General features: G+C 37.6%; 1 pseudogene; it reads right to left on the bottom strand.

The window, feature by feature from the left end:
* The window catches only part of LOC125910404 (E3 ubiquitin-protein transferase MAEA-like), a 53415-nt pseudogene that overhangs the window by 20261 nt on the left and 17750 nt on the right, over positions 1-15404 (bottom strand).

The following is a 15404-nucleotide window of genomic DNA, read 5'->3' as shown; positions in this document are numbered from 1 at the left end:
AGGGTGATTGAGAATTCAATTCAATTCTGACAATATCTACCTAGATATCTGACAATATCTACCTATCTATCTGACCCTTACCTCCCACTTCAGATACCAGTCAAAAGTCCCAGGTTCCAACAACATCTTCCTTTGGTTCCATTAATTTGCTGGAATGACTCACAGAACTCAGGGAAACACTTACTGTTATTAGTTCAGTAGTTGATAGGGTAAAGGATACCAATTAACAGCTAGATGAAGTGATAGAAGATGAAGTCCTGAACAAAGGAGCTTCTGTCCTTGTGGAGGTTGGGTCCAGCTTTGGGGCACACAGAAGCATTCTGGTTCTTCAAATGTGGAAGTTCTTCAAAAAAAAGGACCAAAAACCTGTCCTCTGGGGTTTTTATGGTTTTATGTAGTTATGATTAACTAAGTCATTGGCCATTGTGATTAAAATTCCAGATCCCCTTTCTTTCTTCTCCCTACAAGTGGAGGTAATGGGGGTTGTTGGGAATGAAAATTCCAACCCTCTAATCACCTGGTTGATCTCCCTGGCAATTGGCCTCTGTCTTAGGTGGGGTCTAAAAACCATCTCATTAGCATAACAAAAGACATGTTACCACTCTCAACACTTAGGAAGTTCTTGGGTTATGAGAGCTGTGAGCCAGGAACCATGGATGAAGAGCAAATATATTTGAGATATATATTTTAGTTATCTGAATGAGCAAATACATATTTCTTATAAATCACAATATCACAGTGTTTTATCCCTGTGAGTGAGTATGTGATTATGGGAGAATTGTCTGTTACTGGTGTTTGTGTGTGCATCTATGTGTATTTGGGGAGAATAAGCAGCATTGTGGAATTTTAAAGAGTAGTAAGAGATGTGTGTAATAAAGATGACAATATATAATGTTTGATGAGATTATTAGGATAGTAAATCAACATGACCACTGTGCTATTTTCCAATTTCAAATCTTTACAATTTACTAAAGTGTTTTTGTGTTAAAACTATGGCTTTCTGTATTTTCCTTCTTTTCAGGAAGGAAACACATTTTAAAAACTTTAAGTTCTTATGGAAGTGAACTGTGTAGTGGTATATAGGGTTTAAAAATACACTTAAAGCCCTTTTAGTCATCATCTTCTTTTTCTTTTTTTTCTTTTTGCTTTATGGGTTACTTTTGCCATAAAAATGGTAGATCATGTTGACAATAATTTATAAGTGCTATGAGTGAGGTCGGAGGGAAAAGCAGAAGCAGTGCAACTGGAATAGAACACTGGAAGATAAAATATAAAAGAAATGTTCCCTTGGTATCTTAGTATTTCATTTATGAGTTATTTCCCCAAGTACTTCACTAGATGCATCTCTCTGTAACTTTCATATGCAGCCTAGCAGTTAATATAAGCTTATCTTCTTCAGTGTATAGGGATAGATTTATTGAGCTGATAATATTTGCTCACTCTTTTTTTCAGTGATGATTTATTTAAATTCTCCAACTAATTTAAATTTAATAAGAAAGGGACTTTGCACATTGCTTTATTGAAACTAGATTCATCATCTCTAAAAACACTGCAGTATTCAAGATTAGTGCAAAAGTGGCAATGACTGTTACTGGATTTAATTAAAAACAACAAATCATTTGGTCAGTGGTAATGGATGCTCCACACAACCAATTGGATACATGGCTGTTTAAGGAGCCAATATTTTAATCTTAAAACATTTGATTAGACAAGATCATTGAGCTGATGGATATTTGATAAAACAATGGCTTTCCTTTGATGTGGAGACCATAAGGGCTGACTGGCCAGGGGAAAGTTCCAGTTGTTTTATGCGGCCCTTTAATTTGCAGTGTTAGAGAAAAAAAATAAATAAATAAAGCCAGGATACATTTTCTGGATGAAGGTCAATAACATAGAGGGGATTTTCTGGGGAAGCCATTTACTGCTAATTATAGAATGTGCCTAAAGCTCTCTGTGGTGCTATGAGGTTTTTACTCAGCTCTTTCATTCAGGGCAAGCAATGGACTAAAAAGTGTTGAGATTTATGTGTAGCTATTCATAGCATGGTCATCATTCATCTCTTGCTTGGAATTTTCAGAAGGCATTCTTCTCTTTCCCTTTTCTCTCTCCTCCCAGTTGGCTTAGGAGCAGTTTATGACCTGATTATCTCAAGAATTAGCAGGAGAAGGGCATGGTGAATGAGGGTGCTTGCTCATCCACACAAAATGGCCATAAAGGGCACATTTTCTTTGAAATAAACAAATGAGATCTTTAGACTATTTGAATTAATAGGTGTTTCTATAAATCTGCAAGAAAAAATTATATAACATCCACAGAAATGTCTTAGAAATATGTGCATTATCTATCTCTATATATTAGACATGAAGGTAAACTGATTATTTTACTTACATTGGATCTTACAGAGATGTTTTGGTAATGAAGCTCAGACAAACCAGCCAATGCACATGGATAAGATCATTCTTTGCAGCAACCTTTGGCAAGGTCCATCTAGGGTATGTACTTCTGACAAGATGTCTTAGAAGAGTTAGTTTAGAGGAACATAGGCGATACTTGTCTCTAATATCCCAGACACCCTTTGTTGATGCCATCTTTCATGTTACCTCCTTACCTTCAAATGTCCTGTGACAGTCTGTTTTTTCCTGTTTCCATTTTTTATTTTTTATTTTTATTTATTTATTTTTTTAAAGTTTATTTATTTTGAGAGAGACAGAGAAACAAGTGGGAAGGGGTAGAAAGAGAGGGAGACAGAGAATTCCAAGCACTGACAGTGTGGAGCCTGATGTGGGGCTTGAACTCATGAAACCATGAGATCATGACCTGAACCAAAACCAAGAGTCAGACACTTAACCAGCTGAGCCACCCAGGCAACCCCATCTGTTTTTTAATGTTTCTCTATTTATTTTAAGAGAGAAATAGAGAGAAGGAGAGGGAGAGAGAGAGAGAATTGCAAGCTGACTCCACACTGTCAGTGTGGAGCCTGATGCGGGGCTGCATCTTACAAACCTAAGATCATGACCTGAGCTGAAATCAGGAGTGAAGTACTCAACCAACTGAGCCACCCAGGCACACCTCTTATTTCCATATTTTTGACAAAAGCTTATTTATGAATATTTTTGCATCCATTGGCTTGTAACCTCTCTTAGGGATATTCACTTTATTTTTATTTTTATTTTTTTGGATATTCACTTTTAGACTGATATATAATTGTAGAATCAATGGTGCCATGTCTTTAAGATACTGCAGGCATTTTCCTTCAATTAGAGATATGGTAGGAGAGTAGGAGGAACAGAAATCAGTTTCTCATGAGCCAGAGAGTATATGTCTCTTCCCAGATCAAAGCTGATTTCAAAATCAAAATTCCTTTCTAAGACATAAACTGGAGGTGTTTGTACCTCAAGTGTTTTTCTTTATACAAAGATATATATCTTTGTGAGTGAGCATCACTTACCTATAAAAGCTAATGACTGAAATGTATGATTTTTGCTGGCCTACCTATTTGCTCTATGAGAGTGACAATAGGCCACTTAATATTAGGACACAAATAGCAGTGTTAATCTGAAAGAAAAATGGGGGCTTGGCTTTTGCAGGAAGCTTTTTGTTAAGGGTGAGAGTTTATAAGAAAAGCACAGTTCTCTTTTTGCTCAGGCTGTATAATTAGAGGAAGGGAATTACAGCAGATTTCCTGAGCAAGACTAAAATTTATGATGGGGATTCAGAGGGCAGCATTTGAGATTCACAGGTTTCTAAATGTGCAGACTGCATTCAGCATCTCATATTGCTCAAAACCAGTATGTTTTATTATCTTTTGTACCTCATGGTCTGTAATTTTGTTTATACCTTTTGCCAAATGTGATATTACAAGAGTAGAACATCACATGCTCAATGTTTGGAAAGGCCAAAGAGTATGGAACATGAATATGAACTCTTGATAACACTAAAATGAAAGAAATACAGGGCATCAGAAAAATTGCCTTCATTGTGAAGGATGGGCCTTGGACAGTAAGCCGAGTTTTACTCATCTCCATCTGCCTCAGAAGGAATTGTTTCTTTTTAATCTGAGAAAGCTGGCAGTCTGGAGAGCTGCATGTAAAGTGGCTGTGAGTGGAAGAGCAGAGGCGAGCACAAAGCTCCTGGGCCTGGGTAAGGGTAGGAGAGGCTCTGGGCTGGAGGAGCCCCTGTTTGCTTTCACTGAGGGTATTTCAGGCTCTGAGAGGTTGTTAGGCTTGTTGACACTCATCAGAATCCTTCCTGTGTAAAAGCTAAGGTGCTTAGATAATATGCTTCTCTGCTTGGTCCCCTACTTTTTCTTTCTTTCCAAAATTCGGGGAGGGTTTGCCCATCTTGGACAGAAGGCATTTCACACATTTCATTCAATTGGTGAGATGGGCAGCTGGCATGTGGGTATGAGAAAAGTCCTTAGAGGTCAAAAAGGTCACCTCAAAATACCAAAGGTAGTAAAAATTCAGTATGTTTGTGTAGTGGAGTGGGGGTCTCACCCTCCACCTCATATGCCTGCCTCTCAGCACTGTGCCAAGCAGTGCCCTTGGCATCTGCTCCAGTTCAACAGACCCGTAACTGGGAGCTCATGACTTCCCACAGTGATTGTAGCAATATAGAGACAGATGCCACAGAGCATCTTAAGAACAAATAGATTCAAATATATATGAAAAAAGTGAAAAGACAGAAAATCTATGAAGGACCAGGATTGACTGGATGCTATTTTAAAAGATATTTTGCAGATGACATGATATTATTCATGGAAAACCTGATAGATTCCACCAAAAGTCTGCTAGAACTGATACATGAATTCAGCAAAGTCGCAAAATCAATGTACAGAAATCAGTTGCATTCTTGTACACTAATAATGAAGTAACAGAAAGACAAAGAAACTGACCCCATTCAAAATTGCACCAAGAATCATAAAATACCTGGGAATAAGCCTAACCAAAGATGTAAAAGATCCATATGCTGAAAACCACAGAAAGCTTATGAAGGAAATTGAAGAAGATACAAAGAAATGGAAACACATTCCGTACTCATGGATTGGAAGAATAAATTTTGTTAAAATGTCAATCCCACCCAAAGCTATCTACACATTCAATGCAATCCCAATCAAAATTGCACCAGCATTCTTCTAGAAGCTAGAACAAGCAATCCTAAAATTTGTATGGAACCACAAAAGAACCTGAATAGTCAAAATAATATTGGAGAAGAAGACCAAAGAGGGAGGCACCACAATCCCAGACTTTAGCCTCTACTACAAAGCTGTGATTATCAAGACAGAATGGTATGGCACAAAAACAGACACATAGACCAATGGAATAGAATAGAGACTCCAGAATTGGACCCACGAAAGTTTGGGCAACTAATCTATGACAAAGCAGGAAAGAATATCCAATGGAAAAAAGGCAGTCTTTTTAACAAATGGTGCTGGGAGAACTGGACAGCAACATGCAGAAGGATGAAACTAGACCACTGTCTTACACCATTCACAAAAACAAACTCAAAGTGGATGAAGAACCTGAATGTGAGACAGGAAACCATCAAAACCCTAAAGGAGAAAGCAGGAAAAAACCTCTGTGACCTCAGCTGCAGCAATTTCTTACATGACGCATCTCCAAAGGCAAGGAAATTAAGAGCAAAAATGAACTATTGGGACCTCATCAAGATAAAAAGCTTCTGCACTGCAAAGGAAACAATCAAAAAAACTAAAAGGCAACTGATGGAATGGGAAAAGATATTTGCAAATGACATATCAGACAAATGGCTAGTATCCAAAATCTATAAAGAACTCACCAAACTCCAGACCTGAAAAACAAATAATCCAGTGAAGAAATGGGCAGAAAACATGAATAGACTCTTTTCTAAAGAAGACATCCAGATGGCTAACAGGCACATGAAAAGATGCTCAACATCACTCCTCATCAGGGAAATACAAATCAAAACCACACTGAGATATCACCTCACACCAGTCAGAGTGGCTAAAATGAACAAATCAGGAGACTATAGATGCTGGAGAGGATGTGGAGAAACAGGAATCCTCTTGCACTGTTGGTGGGAATGCAAACTGGTGCAGCCGCTCTGGAAAACAGTGTGGAGGTTCCTCAAAAAATTAAAAATTAAAAATAGAACTACCCTATGACCCAGCAATAGAAATGCTAGGAATTTACCCAAGGGATACAGGAGTACTGATGCATAGGGGCACTTGTACCCCAACGTTTAGAGCAGCACTCTCAACAATAGCCAAATTATGGAAAGAGCCTAAATGTCCATCAACTGATGAATGGATAAAGAAATTGTGGTTTATATGCACAATAGAATACTACTTGGCAATCAGAAAGAATGAAATATGGCCTTTTGTAGCAATGTGGATGGAACTGGAGAGTGTCATGCTAAGTGAAATAAGTCATACAGAGAAAGACAGATGCCATATGTTTTCACTCTTACGTGGATCCTGAGAAACTTAACAGAAGACCATGGGGGAGGGGAAGGAAAAAAAAAGTTCTAGAAGGAGGGAGCCAAACCATAAGAGACTCTTAAAAACAGAATAAACTGAGGGTTGATGGGGGTGGGAGGGAGGGGACGGTGGGTGATGGGCATTGAGGAGGGCGCCTGTTGGGATGAGCACTGGGTGTTGCATGGAAACCAATTTGACAATAAATTTCATATAAAAAATTTGACAATAAATTTCATATTAAAAAAAGAAAAGACATTTTGTTTTCTTTTGTAACATTTTCATTAATTTTTTTTTCTTATTTCCTTTTCCTCTTCATCCTTCTCCTCCTGCCCTCTCTCTACTCTTTCCTTCCATAATTCCCCCATCTTCTGGAGATTAGAATCACAGGTGATTAACTAGGAAAACTTAGAGAGGCTAAGCACATGGACCAAGATTGAAAGTTTGTAAACGTCCAAATATTGAAATAAAATGTCATTTTCCTGGAGGTGTGGTGAGTTTGAGGACCCAGCCTGCTTGATGAGGAACAGCTTTCTCTTCCTCCCTCTTTCTCTCTTCCCCTCCTCCTCTCCCTCTATTACTCCCTTTGCACCTTTTATTTACTCAACAATCAGTTCTGGAGCATCTGTTATCTGTCATAGGTAAACACAATGTGCTGGAATACAAGAGAGGGTTTACAAACCCATTTCACCACAAGGGAAACTAAAGCATCTATGAGTTTAGTCAGTCAGTATTTTCTGACTATCTGCTATGTGAAAGTGCCATGTGGAGATTAAAAAAAAAAGAAGAAAATGCAAGTGATAAAGATCCCTACAGTGACATCAAGCTCTCGTGTTCCTTTTTAGCTCTAGGAGAAGATGCATGCAGATGTCAAGAGGTCATGGCAAAGTCTGAGACTGAAGACAGTATGGGTTAAGGTGGTTTCACAAGAATACTACCAGGGGAAGTAAACTAAAAATTGAGTTAATCTAAAACACATCATTCCCAGTGATTTGCAAATACGCTAAGCAATGTATTTACTTTTAATTGCCTTTCACTGTCCTGCATTCCCGAAGTCCTGTTGGACCCTAAAAATAGAAGCACTGAAATGCAAACAAGACCTTCTTCTAAACAACCCACATAAAATATTCTTTTTGAAGCCACATAAAAATATTCTTTTAGGACATATCTAGCCTGATTTCTTTTCATGAATGAGATGAAGAATTCAAAGTTATTGTCTTCTAGAAAAATCTTCTTGGTATATGCTGTATCAACAGAAATGACAGCTGTGGCATCTCAGGGTGGTGCTGGTGGTTGTGTTCAGCAGATTTGGTCATCTTGGGAAAGTCTCTTAACGGGAATAGTCTTAAAGGTAAAGATATCTGTCCCAATTAGTGACTGAACATTTGATACCATTTACCCAGATTTTTCTGCTTTCAATGCACAAAGATAAGTCAGTTGAATACTTTCCCTGTATAAGAGTATACTGTGAGAAGTCTCAGTCCTGTTTTGGTTTTTAAATAGCTCTGACAGAAAGATCCAAAGTAATTAAGCTTATCACTGAAAGTGTTAGTTTGTGACATGCAAAAATATGAGTCCATGTTTTGAAGAAATAAGGAAATACTTGATAAATACAACACAGAAACTAGAAATCTGTCCCATTATTTTTTAACCTCCAAAGCAGTAACTGATGGGCTAACTTATTCAAGCTCAAAAGAAGAGAAAGTAAAGAGAAGTGTTCTGAGAAAAACAAAATAAAACAAAACAAAATCTTAGCTTCAGGTTTTTATTACAATTGTGATAAATCTGCTTTGTCAAGATTTGAGAACTTTGGGGAAATATTGGGTGCTAGTTCCAACATATAATTTAATCTATTTAAGTTTCCAAACTTAATTTCAGTTTATATTGGGGAGTTACTTATATCTTTGATACAAAGTTAGATTTGTCTGTGATTTCATTAATGCACAGATTTGAGATTTTTTTTAAACTGAAAATTAAAATAAAATGCAAAAGTATGGATGGGTGTGAGGGGAAAAATAGTTCCTTATTTAGGATCGATCAAGTTGAAATGTATTTAATTTCAAATGGCCCATAGCTCCCATGAAAAGCATATTCAAGATTCTATTACTTCATACCAAAACCAAAAATTCTGCATCAAAATGTATTGCCACAATAATGCTGTATAATAAATTACTACAAAAATCTTAGTAGTGCATAATAATATGTATCTGTACCTGCTGTGCCTGAGATTAACTTTTCATGTTGGCAAGGTGGTTTCACTGTCTTGGTTGGATTTATTAACAATTGAGGAGTCAGCCGATGATTCGTAAATCTAGGCTTGCCTTGGCTGGTCAACTGAAGTAACTAAGCTCATTCCTCATGACTCTGACACTTCATAAGACTAGGTTGGGTGTGTTTTTATGGAAATGCTATTGGCAAAAGAGAGTAAGTGGAAACATGCAAAGATTCTTGAGTACTAGGATCAAAACTGAGATATCACCACTTTCTTTCTATAGACTAAACACTTCAGCCCTTGCTTCCTTAGTAAGAGGAGCTGCAAAGTCACATGACAGAATGTGAATGAAAAGAGAAGTGAATAATTGCCATTAATGCAATTGATTGACACAGCCTGTTATTAAAGAGTTAGGGTCAGTTCTGTGATCTGAGGGTGGACTCCCTCCATTGTGAGGCACTGGAGGGAGCAAGATGGCAGTGGAGAAAAGGGACATCTTTTGTCAGGGCCCCAAGCTCATGGTGGGCTTAAAAAATGACATGGTATTTATTTGGTATTAGAACAGTCTCCTCATTGATTCATATCAATTTTGATATTGGGTAAAAAATAGATTACTCAGGGATAAACTTTTCCTCAATAGCTTTTGCGTTTCTAGAGGGAAAAAAGTCCACAATGGCAGTTGTTTGCTGCTTTATTTTGTTTCCACACATTTTAATTTTGGTATCATGGTTAGTGGTTTTAATACCTGACAGTGATATGGGCCCTTCAGTCCCTCTAAATGTGCCTGACTAAGGCAGACCTGTAGAGAACCAATGGATCCTACTGATACAGCCTGTGCTAAAGGGGAAGCATGTACAATGACAAGCATGATCATTGCTTGGCACAGATTTCTGCATTAGCAAAAATGAACCATGGGGGACAGGCATATTGGGAGCCAGGATAACTTGACTATTAAAGCCTCTTCTGGAGTCAGAATGCCTTCTTTGAAAGGCTCTAATACTTAACTAGCTGGGGTGATCTTGGCTAAGTTACTGAATCTCTTTGCCTCAGTTTCCTCATCTTTCAAATAAAAACAGCTTTTACCTTATAAGATTGGTTAGAAATTAATGCAGTAATAATAGTAAAGCATTCAACTTAAGCTTGGTGCATAACAAGCAAGGCTTTCATTATTTAATTATTGGTTGTTCTTTAGGGAGGAGCCTGTGGGATGTCTAAGCAGTGGGTATAAATGCAGAAGCACTGTACACAGTATAGGTGGGTGGAAGGCATGTCCTGATGAGAAGCAGAAGGCAGGAAAGATAAACTCTGCCAACCATTAGCGCCTCCCAGAGTTGTCCCTGTTTGTACATGACCACTGCTTCATAGCAAAATTGTGTCCTCTTCTTTTTCTAGTAATTATTTTAAATTGAAAACCAGACCTTCCCATAAATAAGAGTTCGAGCAATCATAGAAACTATATTAAATAAAGAACAAATAACCAATTTACAAGTATTCCTCAGACAGTAATTAGTTGCAACCATTTGCCATAATGTAAAATGTATTACTTTTCAAGAGAACCAAAATTAATTGTATTCCAAATTAGTTTCTATCTTAGGTTGTCAATTCACTTTTCTTCCTACAAATCTTTTGTGGCAAAAGACGTCTTAATGCTGTTAGGAAATAGCAGGAGCACCATTCCATTATTCTTACATTAATAATCATAATTTTTAATTACTTAGATTCTCTCCCTAAGGAAGAGACTGATTGTTCTCAAATTATGAATGCCTACAACAATAATTTCCCCCATGCACAAGTCTGTTACAGAGAAGCATTTTCCACTCAATTCTTGAATACAAATTTATCCCAAGGGCAATAGCAGAGATGAACTGTGATGAGAACCAAATAATTTTTAGAAAAGTGGGTGTAAAGGCTAAGCAAGATGGGATGGATTTTTGTTTTTCAAATTTTATAATGCTAGGTAAAGCAAGTGGGAAATGATTCCTTCTCACTTTTGCCACCATCAGGTACATTTGGGTGTGTGGAGAAATGCATTAACTGCATTAACCATGTTTGTAGCTTCTGTAAACTTTATGCTTTAACATTTGCTCTACCTGGAGATGCTGAACTTGCCTTGTTTGTTCTGACACATGATGACATGCCTGAATCTCCTGATATTGGCCTCCTGCCTCCCTCATCACCCCTCACTCTTATATTTGGGAAGATTCTTCTTCCTAAGAGTTCACTTTTCAAAAACATACCAACTGATTGGAATTCTACACCCCCACCACCTCCTCCTTGGGCTCTCACACTCCAGGCCACTATCCTCTGCCTTAACTTCCCCAGGACTAGGGACAAGCCCTATGCCCCACAGCTCACTGAAATTATTCAAACTAGCCAATTCTGCCTTGCCTGTTTCTTCACATGGGAATCACAATAAAATCTCTTGCATATTATTATTTGTCCCCCTTGCTCTCTCTGCCTCCTGACCAAACCCGGTATTTCTTTTTGTAACTCTCCATGGTGAGGTGTATTTCTTGGGATCTCGAGCTTAATAACTATCTTTTTATTTTAATTTTTAAATGTTTACTTATTAATTTTGAGACAGAGAGAGAGAATCCTAAGCAGGCTCAATGCTGTCACTGCAGAGCTCAATGTGGGGCTTGAGCTCATGAACCATGAGATCATGACCTGATTGGAAATCAGGAGCTGGATACTTAACCCTGAGACACTCAGGTGCCCCAACAACTATCTTTTTAGTGTCAGTCATACCCTGATCTGCTGGACTTGCCATACTTAAATAATAAGACAACTAAGTTTAAAAAAAAAAAAAAGAGTAAATTTTGTGAGTGCCCTGGAGCCTCGGGGAGAATGGGTTGGCAAGAGTGACCTGCTTTGTAGATTACCCACAGGCCACATTGTAAATTCTAGAAATTGTCCTAAAACATCAGAAGATGGAGCAAGTGACAAAATCTCTGTGTGTCCTGGGAAAGTGATAGTAGGGCCTAAGACTCCATATATACCAAGACACTTATTTGATTATATGTTTTCTGTCATCTAGGTTTATATTTTGTAGATATGTTTAAAATTATTTATGGACATTTGGTGTCACTTCTAACATGTAAAGAGCTTGGAAGTCATCACTCTCATTCTCACAAAAAGAAAAAAGCTGAAGAAACTGAAATCAAAGACTTTTCTTAGACCCATCAGAGGATTGAGACTGATGAGGTAGCATAAGTCATGTTGAGGGGAAAAGCACAAGCTAGCATTACCACCTCTCTCACCCCAGGTGGGATATGTGTGACATTCCTCAGGCACTCCTGGCTACCCAGGAACAAAGGAAAGGACAGAAAACAAATGGTTAAACTGATAGAATCTCCATCAGTTTATAAATATCTTGGTACAATTATAAGAAAAGGACAATCTTATCAAAAGCCTAATGTCCAGAAACTCTCCACTGTTTAATGTTAGTGCTTTCCTAGAGGGAAAAACAATCTTAGCTTGACAATAGCTAGGCTCCAGTAATCTGTTAGTTGTTAGCATATGGAAAATCCTTTTAAGAAACTTCCTTTTGACTTTACTTCCCCCAGTCCTGTGGTATATAAACAGTCAATTTTCACAACCCCAATATAGCTCTTTCTGCCCACAGGTTCTGTCCCCATGCTTTAATAAAATCATCTTATTGTCCCAAAGACATCTTTAAGAATTCTTTTCGGCCATCAGGTCTGAACTCCCCCATCATCCTAAAACCTCATCAAGATCATAGGGCAAACTGCCATCCCCCAAGCTGGAAAGATGGACAGATATAGAGCATTGCAACTGTGTTCATCTAACCTGGAGCCAAAGTCACTGGAGCAAATAACTGGTAGAAATTGACAAATTGCTGAAGGATGAGTGTAGACCAGGTTGAAAGCTAAAAACTTCTTGGGGACCCCCACAGTTTCATCAGTTTTACCCACAGGAGCTTCAGCAGATTTTCACAGAGAAAACCAGAGAAAAATGCCCTCATGCTTCAGGCAAGGGCAGGGAAAAAGTAGTCATTTGAAAGAAACACAGAGCATTTTCCATAACGAAGGAATGCTCTCAAGGGAAGCTACTTTGCCAGAGCCTTATCTTATCTGAGGGAAGGAGAATTAGGTAAGAAGCGACTGTCTGTGGTCCTGTCTCACCTAAAGGAATGGGGCAGGAGGGGGGTGGGGGATGAGATTAAGGAATGTTTCTGGAGGTCAGAGCCCAGGGACCAGGACCACTAAAAACAGGAAATTCAATCATGTATTGAAAAATGCCTCCCCTAACCAATACCTTACCATCACATCAACAGGGCTCCAGGATAACAGCAAATCACAACTAAGAGAGTGCAAGATAAAACTAAGAAAGAATTCTTGGGAAAACCAAGAACAAGATGGGAAGAAAAAGAAAAAAAGCACCAAGGAAACCAGGGGAAACTAAAATCTCTGGTATCACCAGCTACAACAAACCTTAAACAACCCAATTCCTAACTAAATTACCATGAAACTTCACAATGAAACCTGATTACTTCAGATCCCATTACCAGTTACATCATGTCAGCTTTCAACAACAGCAAAGGAAAAACTACAAGGTATGCTAACAGGCAAGAGTAAACACAGTCTGGGGTGTCTGGATGACTCAGTCCATTAAGCATCTGACTCTTGACTTTGGCTTAGGTCGTGATCTCATGGTTAAGAGATTGAGCCCTGCATTGGGCTCCACTCTCAGCTTGGGACTCTCTCTTTCTTTCTATTTCTGCCCCTCCCCCACTAGTGCTGAAGACACAAAGCATTCATGAAAACCAGACCATATACCATATATGACAGCAATTTGGGGATTATCAGATAGGGAATTTTAAATAAATATGATTAACATATTAAGGGTGTAAACTGGAAAAGTAGATGGAGAAAGACATAATGGTAAAATCAATCAAAAGAAAGCTGGAGTATCTTTATTAATTTCAGACAAAGCAGACTTTAGAACGAGACAAAATAGCAAAGATAAAGAGGGGCATTGTATAATAGTAAAAAAATAAACTCTCCAAGAAGACATAACAATTTTTAACATATATCCACATAAAGACAGAGCGCCAAAGTACATGAAACAAAAACTAATAGAACTGCAAGGGAAAATAGACAAATCCCTTTTTATAGTTGGAGACACCAACTCCCTTCTATTAGTAATTGACAGAACTGGTGGGTAGAAAATCAGCAAGCATATAGTTGAAATAAATGAACAGCATCATAATTTAACTGGATATAATTGATACTTATATAATATTTTATCAAAAAATAGAAGAATACATATTGTCTTTAAATTCATAAAAAATTTTCACTAACATAGACCACATTCCGGCTTGTAAAACACACCTTATCAAATTTCAAAGAATAAAAATCATACAAAGTATGCTTCCAACCCACAATAAAATTAAATTAAAATCAATAACAAAAGGATAGCTGGAAAATTCTAAAATTCTAATCTGGAGATTAAACAGCACATACCTATATGTGACATGGGTCAAAGAAGAAGCCTGGAAAGAATTTTCACCTTAAAAAAGTAAGAAAGCTGAGCAATGTAAACCTAAATCAAGTAGAAGAATAGAAATCATAAAAACAGGAAAACGAAGAGTAAGGAAAAGTCAACAAAAGTGAACAAAAGTAAATGCTGATTCTTTAAAAATATCAATAAAATTTCTAAATCTCTAACACAATAACTAAGAAAAAAGTAGAGAAGACACAAATTGCTCATATCAGAAAAGGAGAGATGATCAATACTGATTCTATGGACATCTACCCAAGTGAATTTAGTTAATGAATCTTTGACAAAGGAGAAGAGATAATTAAATGGAGAATAGTCTTTTCAAAATACTCTGCTGGGGGGCACCTGCGTGGCTCAGTTGTTTAAGATTCTGACTCTTGATCTCAGGTCAGGTCTTGATCTCAGGGTCATGAGTTCAAGCCCTGCATTGGGCTCTGCGCTGGGCATGGAGCCTACTTAAAAAAAAAAAAAAATACTGCTGGAACAATTGGACATCCATATGCAAAAAATAATAATAATAATAATGAAGACAAAGACCTTATATCTTCTGCAAAAAGTAATTTAAATGGATCATAGACCTAACTATAAAAATGCAAAATTAGAAAAGTTCTTGAAAATAACATAAAATGTAGATGACCTTGGCTTTGGTGATGGATTTTTATTTATTTTTTTTAAATGTTTATTTATTTATTTATTTATTTATTTAATATATGAAATTTACTGTCAAATTTGTTTCCATACAACACCCAGTGCTCATCCCAAAAGGTGCCCTCCTCAATACCCATCACCCACCCTGCCCTCCCTCCCACCCCCCATCAACCCTCAGTTAGTTCTCAGTTTTTAACAGTCTCTTATGTTTTGGCTCTCTCCCACTCTAACCTCTTTTTTTTTTTTCCTTCCCCTCCCCCATGGGTTTCTGTTACGTTTCTCAGGATCCACATAAGAGTGAAACCATATGGTATCTGTCTTTCTCTGTATGGCTTATTTCACTTAGCATCACACTCTCCAGTTCCATCCACGTTGCTACAAAAGGCCATATTTCATTTTTTCTCATTGCCACGTAGTATTCCATTGTGTATATAAACCACAATTTTTTTATCCATTCATCAGTTGATGGACATTTAGGCTCTTTCCATAATTTGGCTATTGTTGAGAGTGCTGCTATAAACATAGGGGCGCTTGTACCCCAATGTTTATAGCAGCACTCTCAACAAT

The sequence above is a fragment of the Panthera uncia genome (assembly GCF_023721935.1).
Source record: "Panthera uncia isolate 11264 chromosome B3 unlocalized genomic scaffold, Puncia_PCG_1.0 HiC_scaffold_1, whole genome shotgun sequence".
NCBI classification, from domain to species: domain Eukaryota; kingdom Metazoa; phylum Chordata; class Mammalia; order Carnivora; family Felidae; genus Panthera; species Panthera uncia.
The sequence above is the reverse complement of the archived record's forward strand: the minus strand, read 5'-3'. Positions and strand labels throughout refer to the sequence as shown.